General features: G+C 34.9%; 1 protein-coding gene across 2 annotated transcripts in view; it reads right to left on the bottom strand.

Annotated features, from left to right (window-relative positions):
• The window catches only part of LINGO2 (leucine rich repeat and Ig domain containing 2), a 1,052,619-nt gene that overhangs the window by 597,723 nt on the left and 441,919 nt on the right, over nucleotides 1-12,977 (bottom strand). For both annotated transcript variants that reach the window (XM_072959270.1, XM_072959269.1), the window contains exon 3: nucleotides 3,144-3,224. The gene's annotated coding sequence lies outside the window, so the exon portion shown is untranslated. The remainder of the gene's footprint in view (nucleotides 1-3,143; nucleotides 3,225-12,977) is intronic.

Here is a 12,977-nt window from a genome sequence, read left to right as displayed (position 1 = left end):
AGGGACAAATTAGGAGTTTGGTGTTAACAGATACAAACTACTATATACATGATATATCAGCAACAATATATCAACACAATATATCAGCTATTTACTGAATAGCACTGGGAATTATACCCATTGTCTTTTAATAAGCTATAATGGAATGTAATCTGCAAAAATACTGAATCACTATGCTGTACACCTGAAGCTAACACAACATTGTAAGTCAGCTATACTTCAATTTTAAAAAATGAAAACACAGAGCATAAAATAGTACCACTTAGTATTAAACACATGGTCTAATGGCATATGTAAAGGATATTTCTCCAAATGAAAGACCACCGAAAAATGATAGCTAGGATAGTGAAAGAGATGCAAACTGTCATCTCCTCCAGTGCTGACTGAGTCATGAATCCCTGGCAAGAAGTGGCTGTCTAGCCAACCACACCAGGTGATGCTGACTCTGGAGTCAGAACCCTCAGCCCTTTATGCAGCAGCCCATTCTGTTTTCGGAGAAATTTTAATTTTGACATCTTTTCTTTGTCTTTTGTTTGCTTAAACCAAACCCATATAATATTATTTTTAAAGTCTTTCCCATATCAGGTCACATTACACCCAAATGTCCCAAGACCTCCCTCAGAATCACAGCTATAAAGTCTAACTTCCCTTTCATTTGGTATCAGTTCAGATATTTAGAGAATTAGCACTTGCACTTGCAAGTCTTGTCTTCTCAAAACAAGTCATATCTAATTTTTTTAAGCCTCTGAATCCCCTCAGTATTATGTTTGCTCTAGGAGGTCATCTTTGAGTTTATCATTGTCCATCTTCAACCTGTGGATTCAGCTCTCAGTTTGGGGAGCATTCTCTATTCTGAGTGTTAACCTATTTTAGAGCCCCTTCTCTGTTCAGTCTGCCTGTTAATATCATCTACATTCTAATTGCATATTGGCCATCACATTGGAGACATTTACCTTCTAAACTCGAATATGTGTTTCTTCATACAACATAAAATGTCTCTGCTATATTCACAATTTATCTCACTCTTAACTAATGCCAATTTTAAAAATATATTCTGGTATTTAGACTGGAGAATATAAATTCTAAAAACCTCACCTAAAGTTTTGAGGAAATAATTCTTAGCAATAAAAAATAGGCATATTCAGTCCCTGCAGAGGTGAGGGGAACGATGTTAGAATCTCCCTTTGTCACTTCAGGTGAAGACTTGACTGTGTGGCCAAAGGAGAAAGAGCCAGGGTTGGGAAGAAGAGGCTGCAAATGGGAGTGAAAGTGAGGTTCATTGTTAGAACATGAATCCAGAAGAGACAAGCTGTCCTTTCATTCTGCTCATGTTACATGCCTGAAACTTTTGTTAAAATGAAAGTTCTCAGTACAGACAAATTTCCATATGGCTTTAATGTTATTTAAAAATCCCATCAAAATCAAATGAAATATTAATTTTCAATATAACCTCTAGTCATTTAATAAATTAATAGTGTTTCTTTTTTGCTAATAAAAATAAAACTACCTCCTATCTACTATCAAAGTACATCTGAAGACAGCCAGTGTTCCTTGGGTTCACAAGCAGGGACAGACTGCAGGATTTCATATAAATTCAAGGAGGGAAAAGAGGTTAATTGACCAGGATTACTTAAACTGGCAAAAGGAACTATGAAAGACTACACTGAAATATTCAAAGATGTAATTATATTTCAGAGTGTCTCCAAATCACATCAAATTGATATTTTAAGTGCCATTTGATGTTCTTTTTGATTGGAAAAGCCCTGTGAATGACAGACAGTTTTGTGCTGTGCAAATGAATAGTTTCCTCTAATTCTCTCCACATGACTGCCCATCCTTTCCCTATTATCTCATCCAAGTTATAATGGAGAACTTGTACAATGATGATCATATGCCTCATCATGCAGTTCATGACATAAATTTAATCAACAAGGCCTTTATTTTTTTTAATTTGGCTGATTTAGTATACCTGGTGTATATTTAACTTCTCTCCTAATACTCCTTGAAATATACTTCTTTTTCTTTTCATTTAAATCTATATTTCTGTGCATACAGAGTGTGAGTTTCCTTTGGACCCCTAAACACCATCCAATCTGATGTGTGTGTGTGTTTGTGTGTGCATGTATCCACCAGCTGTACCTGGGCAGACAACTTACAGACAAGTTACTCCTTCCTTGCTATTACTGTTTGTCTGACAGACATGGGAAACAGTGCTGCAAGCTGGCATATTCCCTTTCTAGGAAACCCACTTTTCAGAAGAAAATGTTCTTTGCTTCACTTATTGTTCTTCATGAGGACACAAGTGATGCAGCCCCCTATGTCTCCCTTTAGTTGCATTAAAGGAGGTTTTCTCAACAGTTACTAGCCAAGCCTTGCCTTCCTGGGCATCCTTCCTATCTTAATTCTTTCCTCTGTAATTATAGGTGCTGAAAGAAAGCAGTGATCACTAATGTCTCAATTTACTGTCCAACAACTGAAAACAGAAAATAAACAAAAAATAAAAAATAAAAACCCCATTGTAATGCTTGATAAAGGACCACAGGCAAAGAAAGAGAAAGTAGAAAAACTAATCATACCTTCTAACGAAAAGAAAGCCATCCACATCATACGCACACAAGCCACTGAAAGAGTATGAGGTCGTTTCTATTCTTGTAGTTATATTTTTAAATATAGAGTGAGCAAATGTGTTGCCCTCCAGAACTAATGAAAAGAAAAAAGTCCAGCCATAACTCAGCTTCCACTTCAAATTAATAATATACCTCCAATATGGCAACCTAAGTCATAAGTACAATAAAAATATCTTTAGCCATTAAACTTTATGTGTAATGTTTGAACATGCTAAGATGGTGTTTAAAGGGACAAAATGACTTTAAGCAAACAAAAATTGTGTACAGGCTGAAGCATATAATATATTCAATAGTTCTACAGATAAAAAAGGTATAAGCCCACCAGAGGACTGTCCATATGCCAATAACTTCCCCCAGTCACTTTGGAGCTAACAAAGCAGAGGAACTACTTAATTCAATATATCACCAAATAAAAGAAAATTAACTTCCTTCTTGGCATAAAGAAAATAAGTCTTCAGGCAAAAATGGTATTTCATTGCATCCTGATGATACAATTAAAATAAATTCAGTATTTACCTTATATGATTAAAAATCCATTGGACACTTTAGAAGCCCAGGCAGCTCATGATGCAGCTTTGCAGTGGCAGTCTTCAAGTCCTATAAATAAAAGGAAGTTGAAAGAGAACATTTAGAGCAATACATGTCTTTGTAGAGTGATGCTGATTAGCTATGAAATGTTTATTATCACTCCTCATTGCCATTTTGAAAGTAACTCCCTATACACTACTGTTATCATAGATTTTGTTAAATGTACAAAACAGAAACAAAAATTGTCTTTCTGGGACTTCCAAGGCATCAATTAGGCTCCAGATTATGAAATACAACAAAAAAAATCATTCAATCAGATGTTATTTTTACTGGGAATGGCTGTTGTACTAAACTAAAGCATTTGTAATTGAAATGTTTTCTTATTATACACATTACCAACATAAATGTTTTTTGTAGTCATAACACTGAGTTATAAGTAATAGGGGGTGTTGGCTCCTTATTTCTTTTACTATTGACCTCTTTAATAGATTCAAGCAAGTATTCTTACTTTATGTCCTATAATTTTCCTGGGGAAGATTAATAAAATGTGGAAAATAATAGTCATCCATTTGATAACTGATATGCAGTATGTAGGTATATAGGTGGCTTCTACTTCTAGACAATTTACACTATACAGGATAAAAAAATTAATAAGTTAAACTTTCACAAACATTTTCAATTATCTGTGGAATAAACTTTTTTTTAAACAGTATTTTCTCCCATATAGCTGCTAAGAGAGAAATAAAGTGACAGGCAAGATATACTGTTACTTTGCAGATCCCAACATTACTTCTCCATGTTCTTCAAATACCAACGCATACCATTAGGTAGAACGGGACAATATTCCATTCCTCTCCAACACTCCCTCACTCCCAGCCTCATGTGTGTGATATTAAATTCGGGCACGAATCTCAATGAAGCAGCATCAGGGACACCCGGGCCTTAACTCCCACCCTTTTCTGAAAATCTCAAATCCATTAAGTGGCAAAGATCATGTTAGGAACAGAGGTAGGGGTAAACGGTGCTCCTGAGATGTATAACTTTGCGAAAGCCCGTGCGGCAGGTTGGAACAGGAATAAATGAGCATCTTTTTATCCCATTGCAAGAGGGATGGTATCAGGTCATGCTTTAAGGGCTAGACTCATACAAATTACATCACCAACTCAATGCTTCTAAAAGCTGTGATCAGGAACTAAATGTATCTATTTAGCATATATAAATACTAAATATGTATCTTAAATACTTATATGTTTATATAAATATAAATGTACTTACGTATAGCACAGTGTATATTTATATATATAATACATTTTTTTTTACTAGTTCCCTCACTATGTGCTTGTTTCTTTTGCCTATTCTTGAGTATTAAAAATCACTTTGAAGGAAAGATGCTTTCCAGCCAAATAAATTCTGTACAGCGAATAACATGTCCCATTAGATTCCAGAAAGACATCAGAAGCTATATTTACATTAGGGAGAAACAAACTTTGAAAGAAAATGTTAACCGTTTTTGGCAAGAAAGAGAATATTCTAAAGTTCAGAATAATGGGACACTAGGCCAAAAATACTGAAATGCCAAGAACGGCTGTATAACATTTTACAAATTTCTGGATATATTGCAGAACTATCCTGCTTTCCTGAAAGCATATCAAATAATCCAATGCTGCATCATCTTCTAACTCTGCATGCACAACTGTCTGCCTTGTTCTCATTTATTAGTCATAATTCTACAGTAAACAACCCTGAAGTTCTGCTGAAGGCTCACTGTGCCCAGAGCTGTGAGAGGTGCTTCCATATGCCCGTCTCATGTAATCAACAAGATACATACAGCGTCACACTTTGCAGACAGTTGCCATTGTCATATATTATATGCCTCAGCATAAAAATCCTAAATTGGAAGTCACGTGTCCCATGAAATGAAGTGCTGTTTCCAACTAATTGCAAGTTTTCAGTTCTATATCATTAATTCACTTAAAATGTTTTTTAATGTCTAAAGTGTTTACTGAGTAATTAAAATGTATGTGGAAAGTGAAAATTATCAAATAAAATCTGTTATCTAGTTACTTGAAACTTATATTTTAATATTCTAGTATGGTGGGCGGATGATCCTACAATATCACAAGTCCTTTTGTTTATTTGTTTTCTTTTTTAAAATTGAAGTATGGTCAGTTTACAACATTGTGCTAATTTCTGATGTACAGCACAGTGATTCAGTTATATATATATGTATATATATATAGTATATATATGTGTATATATATATATTCTCTTTCATATTCTTTTTCATTATAGGCTATTATAAGATATTGAATATAGTTTCCTGTGCTATACAGTAGGACCTTGCTGTTTATCTAATTTTATATATACTAGTTAGCATCTGCAAATCTCAAACTCCCAATTTATCCCTTCCCACTCCCTTTCCCCTCAGTAGCCACAAGTTTGTTTTCTATGTCTGTGAGTCTGTTTCTGTTTTGCAAATGAGTTCGTTTGTCTGATTTTTTTTTTAGATCTCACTTACAAGTCCTTTCATTTATGATCACATTTAAAGATTAGATAGATACATGCTATCTTTAATGAAATAGGAAATGTGTGTCTGTTTCCAAACCACACATTAGAATGTCCCATTGTTGCTGGGAGAAGACAATTTTAATTAAGACCAAATATTGTTTAAGAAAGATTGAAAAAGTAAGCCATAATGGCTAAATAAATGGCATGCATGCAAAAGAAGCAAGCAGCTGTAAAGGATTAGAGGGAGACTATTTTGCTAAATGAAAAAAAAACAATGAAATGAAAACAAAGTTTGACAGATAAGGTAGTAGAGAAAGAAGGTGGGAGAAAAGTGTTGACAAAACCCATAAAAGTATGTGTCTGTGGGTGTTTCTTTTGGTGGAAGTTGAAGGAGTACAACTGTCAAAATGGAAAGTCCTTCAGAGTTTGTTGGGTTATTAACAGAATATTGAAGAAAAAATGTAAAGCTTTGATTCCTAAAGAGTAAATCAACAGTTGTAATAAAGAAGCCGATAATCTGTTCTCTGATACAATAATCTGATCTGTGATACAAATCACATTCTGGATCAAATGGTAACAAATAAGGTAAGAAGCCAGTCCCAGATGTGGTGCTGGATCACATGACTCATTCATCTTAACCTGAGGACGTCCTTGGCACCAAAATGATTTGGGAAACTCAGCCATAGAGTTAATAATGCTCACAAAGAGAAAAGTATGAAAATCAGTTTCATAAGAATTGGTGCATGTGGGCTCGACTGAGCCTGGAACAAGACTCGGAAAAAGAATTTGAGGAAATATGCCCTCAACATTTTGATTGAGGCACACAATTTTAGATAAGTGATAATGTGTAGAACACCAGAAATGGGGACTTGATGAATGTGTATTGAGTAGACAGAAGGAAACCCAAGCAATGTATAAAAATAAAATCTGACCAAATGCTTAGAATGTTCAACAAAATTCACACGTATAGCAGGCAAGGTACCTACTAAAATTCTGATTGCTAACCTCGAAAAGGTGCATAAAACATACACAGAATTCTTTTACCTTAGGTGTACAAAAATTATGTGTTTTCTTCCCCCAAGATCACATGAGTAGTTACTGACAGAAATAAAACAACATTCCAGGCTTTCTGGCTTCCACGTCAGTTCCCTTTTCACTACATGATACTGCCTGCCTTATTTCCAGTCTCTTGCTATAATAAGCTGAGTATATGTTACAGTTGAATCCCAAATGTGCAGGCAATACTATGCAGATAATGACTCTAAGTGCAGCACTGGATTGATGTGTGGATTAAAGCACAATGCACTGACCACAGTCCCAGCACTTAGTGAGTAATTAAATGACAGCTGTTATTGTTATTATTACCTACAAAATGAGAGAAAGTATTAGTAAGAGGAGGATATAGTGAGGAAGGGAGAAAAAATATTAAAGAGATCAATGAATACTCTATGCCAGTAATTTGAGATGGATTAATATTTTTTAAATACATCAGGGCTGATTTTATTGCTATTCAAACAAAAGTGACTTTAACTTTAAGGTTAGAGATGTGCAAATGTAATTTATAAAAGAGTACGTGTTTTATTTACTTCTTTAGACAACGAGTATAATAATCACCAAGGATAAGCAATATTTTAAATTGATTCAAACTGCATAAGAATATGCTTTAGGTTTATAGTAGTGTGCCAAGAAGTATTTGAAAACAAGGGGAAAAAAATAATAGTCTTCCTGAAACTCCAATGCTATTTTAGAGGGAAAAATACATACCTACACTTCGACTATTTCTATGTATAACTATCATCAATTTAGAAATTCATATCTGTATCCTTACAAGTGGTTAGGAGGAAAAGTTTGAAATCCCTGCTTTAAGCGAAAGGGTAGCAGTTTTACCATGCTTCTCTCGTCTTCCACAACATTTTCTAGTGACTCGCATACTTTGTTTCAAGGTGAGGGAAAAGGGAGACTTTTTTCAGAGAAAGTATACAGCAGGTATATGGCATCTTCTTCTAAAAGGAAAGTCATTCTCTCACATAATTTTTATCTGCTATAATTAATACTTGGCATACAATAATCTGTGGGCTTTGTGCAACCTAACTCTCAATTGATGTAATTAAAAACCCATATTTAAATATATACCAAAATGACTCATTTGTTACTGTTGTAGCTTCCACACAAGACTAGTTCTGGGGCGCTAACACAGAGAAAATGAGGTTGCAGAACTTATCATGGTGAAAAGCTCTGAGCAGTGAATTTCTTGAATGATCCCTTAAGGAAAAGAAACAGCACCACCTCAGGAGCTTCCAAGTAGTCTAGAGCCTCTGACTTGGAATTCCATCAACGTGCTGGAGAGCTCAGAATCTGGCTTAGAGAACTGGTCCTCCACACACTGGGGAGAGAGAGACCCTCTCATATACTACGAAGGCCAAATGTTTCGAATAGTTATGTGGCATCTGCATCCCTTCATATTATTGTTTTTTCTATTTTGTCATAGAAGAAAGAAGTGAAATAACCTGTCTACTATGTGCTTAGGTATGATGTTTTAAAAACATTACTTAATTTTTTCATCATAAGATCAATCTGTGAGGTAGGTAGTACTGCCCCTTTAAGAGTATCAAACTCAGGCTTAGAAAGTGGCACAATAGTTTTTTCAAGATCACAGTCATTTTCATTATATAACCTTGCCTCCAAAGCATCAACTATGCATAGCTCTGGTTAAGAGACTGGTTAGAACAAATGTTAAATTTAATGAAACAGTGCTTAATAAAACTTGATACCTATAATGAGAGCAGTTGACCAAAATTGGATGATTTACGTATTTTATCATCAACATTTCAGGGTTGTTAAATAAAAGTGAAGGTCTGGATAAAAGCTTTCCCTTTCTTTTGTTTATTGTTTTGGTCTCTGTTTGAAAAGATTGTTATTAAAATGCAGTAAGTCTGTTTAACTAATTAATGTTAAATTTGGGCTTACTTGAAAATTTTATTAAGATTTATAAAAGTACACTATCCAATATTTTAAACAAGGTGTTTTTGCATAAAAAAACTAACCCGCTTAATTAATAATATGATGTTCCTAAAAAATTGACCTAATATAAACGACATTTCCTGGGAACATAAATTTATTCAACATTACTTTTCCATTAGGAAAGAAAAAACGTATCATTCATTCACTCCTAATTCCAATATAGCAAAGTAGCTATGTAAGTCTTAAATTTAATATCAGGAAACAGCTATGCTAAAACTAAGAACTAATTCATACTTCTCACATAGTAAGTATGCTATACTGTTTACCAGAGCACTGGAGGGAATACAGAAAGGGAAAGGAGAAATAACATTTACTGAGCAATTTTGACTCTGGCATTCACTAGAACTTTTTAATACTAAAAGTAACATTTTGTTCAAGTTTTTTAAAAAAGTATAGTGACAGTATTACTTGATTAAATCACTCCATAGAGATATGTTGCCCTAGACTATACCAAGAGAGAATTTTTCTCTTAGAGCACACTAAATTCTATTTTAGTATGAAGTGCACATTGCCGGTTCTTCACAGAGAAAAGCAGTAATAAAAGAAATTTTGATTTCTCTCTATTTTAAGTTGGCTAGTTTAAAACTGCTTTGTTTGGTGCTCCCAGCAGAATGACAAGGACTTCACTCTGGACTGCTTTGGTGACTGACATTTCCTTTTGTTCTTGGCTTCCTTAGAGATGTACATGGTAGAGATACCGGCATTTTTATTTGCTTTAATCTTTCAAAGCCCAAGAGCGAAATAAATACACTCTTATCTTTTTATTAGGTCAATCAAGTTAAAAGTTTCATTGTGTTTAAACTTTCAAAAAGTTGAAATTGTACTACAGCTACAAATTTTTGCAAGTGAACCATATATTTCATTTAGTCTTAAAATATATTTTTATAAAATCTGTTTCTTTAAAATATATTCACACATACACATAAAGGACAATTTGAATATAATATAATAATGATAATTAATAAACACTTAAAGCTTACCATATGCCAAGCACAAAGTATTTCAGATCTATTTGCTCACTTAATTCTCGTCAACAATCAAATAATATTATTTTTATCCCAATTGAAAGAGGGAAAATTGAGGCACAAAGAGACTAACGAACCAAGCAACTAACAGAGCTGGAATTTAAACCAAGGCAACATGTCTCAAGAGCTTGAGCTATTAACAATAATGCAACACTACCAGTGATTAAAACATATTAAAAATGGCATCCTAATAACAGCATGCACAAAAACGTTCCTTAACCATCTTAACCACACTTCATCAAAAATATCAAGCCATAGTAGTAATATAAGGTGGCAAAGCAGTTTAGTGAACAACAGAGCTAAATCCCTCTGAAGGCATGGTCCAGCCCTGCTCAGTTGACCAAACAGTCACAATGTCTGGTAAGGTACCAGACACTTAGGGGTAAACCAGTATCCAATAAATATTTGTTGTATAAGTGAATTAACAAATATCTTAAGAAACTTGTGTGAGCATTGGCATTTCTGCAAATCCCAGCTGGAAGTGCCAACTCCAAACATACTAACCAAGTGGACTAGCCCAGATTCAGGACACATCTTCACTGGTTCACACTTTCCATTCCTCACCTTCTTCTCCACCATCCAATACTCTCAACATAGTCTCTTGAGCCCTAATCATCTCTGTTCCACTTACAACTGCCTAAATTCATATCTATGAAATTCTTGTTCTATGTTGCAGTTTTTTTAATAAACTAATGGAAAAAAATCAATGTGATTCCAGTTTCTAATGGTACATTTTAACTGAGGCTTTTGGAAGAAAACATTGTAATTTAGGATAGTAATCCTAATGGTGAGAACAGCAGGCAGAAGTGCCATAGATCAGAAATGCAAACCCAGAAGACAATACTCTATAGCTGTCCTGGGTTGCTCCTCTCTCCCCATCTCATGTGCATCCTGAACCCATCTGCATGCTGTCACCTTGACGGCCTGTCTCCTGGACTAGGCCTCCTAACTAGTCTTTCTGCTTATCCTCTAACCCTTCCAATTCATTCTCTACACTCCAGCCAGAATTATCTTAACATATCAACTGGATCATGTCTCTACATAAATAACTTTCCTTCCCCTACTTTGCAGATTTTTTATTTTTTCTTTTCCTTTCAGTCTTATTCATTCTCTCTCTCATTCTCTCTCTCTCTCCTGCCTCTTTCTGGCCACAGTTGACCTCTCCAGTCTAACCTCCTCACTCTCCAGGCTTCATCTGTGCTGAAAGCTTAGCCCCATTTCAAAGACAATTCCTCTGTTAGAACAGCCCTCTCCCTACCCTGCCTAGCCATTTCCTTCTTGGGTTTCAGCTTAAATGTCACTTCCAAATAAATATGGCATGCTAAGGGGAGTCCCCTCTGATATTCTATTCTTAAGTCATCCTCCCTGTCACTTCTTGGGATAATGCAGTGGTGGTGAGTACAACATTTAGACCACACTTACTGACTGAATCCTGAACGCACACTCGCTAGACTGCATGACACTGGAGAAGCTGTTTATTTTTGCTATGCTCCAGTTTTCTTTTTTAAAAAATGAGATACAATAATATCTCTCTAAAGGGATAGCTGTGAGAATTGAGTAAATGCTCAGAACAGTACCTGGTACATTAAGCACCCAATAAATGTGAGCTATGATTATTCAGTGAAATTGCACTTACTTGACTATATTCTGCCTTTCTCATAAACATGCAAACTCAAGGTGATCAGCAACCATGGTTATACTCTTACCACCATAAACTCGGTGCCTCTAGCAGTGCTTAGTTGAAAAGATCTCAACAAATACTTACTGAGTGAATCACTTGAATAAATGCATGAATCTAGAAATGTGTAAAAGAAAGAATTTTAAAAAGAAAAGAATATTGGTCAGATACTTTTGGGCAGATGAATATTTGCTGTCCATAAAATCATGTAATAGACTTCAGGATAATATGTGACAGTCCATTTTCACTTGTGCAGAAAGTTGACTGAATCTATAGAAACCTTAGTATTACCTCCATTCAACTCTTCCTCAATTCAAAGGTATTTGAGGAATGACTAAAACACCTGGAGAAAATACTGGAAGGTGTTTCATCTCCTTTCATTTCTGTCATGTTTGGTTACTAGCGGATATAAAAATTTTGATGACTCTCCAGAGAAAAGTTCTGATACCATATTTCTGAATTAAAAAACATCTCTTCACCATTATCAAAGCTACAATACAGTTCTTTAGGACTAGAATTTACTCTAAGAAGATCTCAAAACCCAGTTTCTCACATAATTCATCTCCTAACTTTGGTTCTGATCTTGAATTATTTTCAATCTTCCAAAGCATAATCAACAAGGGTGACTTGTTGATCCTTTTCAGAAAAATATTGCTACCCTCCTTCCTAAAACAGATGTAAGACTTACAACAAAAAATGGCATTAGATACCAGTGCTCACAACACTTATAACCTCCATTTAAATATAGATTTGCAGATGGATAAAAGTGTAAAAGGAAAGTGTGTTTATCAAGTCCTGTTGAGTTTCTTTTTCTTTCTTTCTTTCTTTTTTTTGCTTTCTTAGACATATTCATTTGGTCAGTTAATGTCTTACAACTAACAACTCATCTTGGTAAACATGTTCGTGTTTAGCCACCAGTTTCCTTCTCTATTACCAGAGCAGAGGTATTGTTATTATTATTGATTATTATTGTGTGATATTTAAGAACTGGGACCCTGGAGTCAATTTGAGTCATGGATCAATCCTAGTTTTTTCCAATACAAATACTGTCCCTTTCATAAGATATTAAAAAATACATTGAACAATACTGTTCACCAATTCATTTACTCACTACACATTTATTGAACAAATGCCTTGGGAAGGGACTGAGACTAAAAGGAAAAAACACGGCTTGCTGCTGCCCTGGAAAAATTCATAGATCACCAAATCTGCTGTTTCACATACACCAGAATGTCTTATTTTACTTGTGTGACATACTTAAGTTGCATAGAGGAGAATTTCAATCTCATTCTAATATGAGGCTTGTGCCAGATATCCTGTATCTTCTCTATTCATGAACCTGTAAGGTAGGTGTCATGGTTCTCATATTACCAAAAAAGCAGAGAGCTGGGATCAGAATGCAAGAGTAAATCTTCTACTTCACTTAATAATAAAGTCAAGGTTTGAACCTTGTGCTTTCTCATTCCAAACCCAAGCTTTTTGTACTCAGTCTTCCTTTCTCTACAGTCACCACTTTTTTTGACAAAGGTGATGACAGGTCAGTAACCATAAGGCTGTAAGGGACAGTTCCTTTTAATTTCTTCCTCTGGG

Source organism: Vicugna pacos, chromosome 4, assembly GCF_048564905.1.
Source record: "Vicugna pacos chromosome 4, VicPac4, whole genome shotgun sequence".
In the NCBI taxonomy this organism is placed as follows: Eukaryota; Metazoa; Chordata; class Mammalia; order Artiodactyla; family Camelidae; genus Vicugna; species Vicugna pacos.
This window is presented reverse-complemented; position numbering and strand designations above follow the sequence as displayed.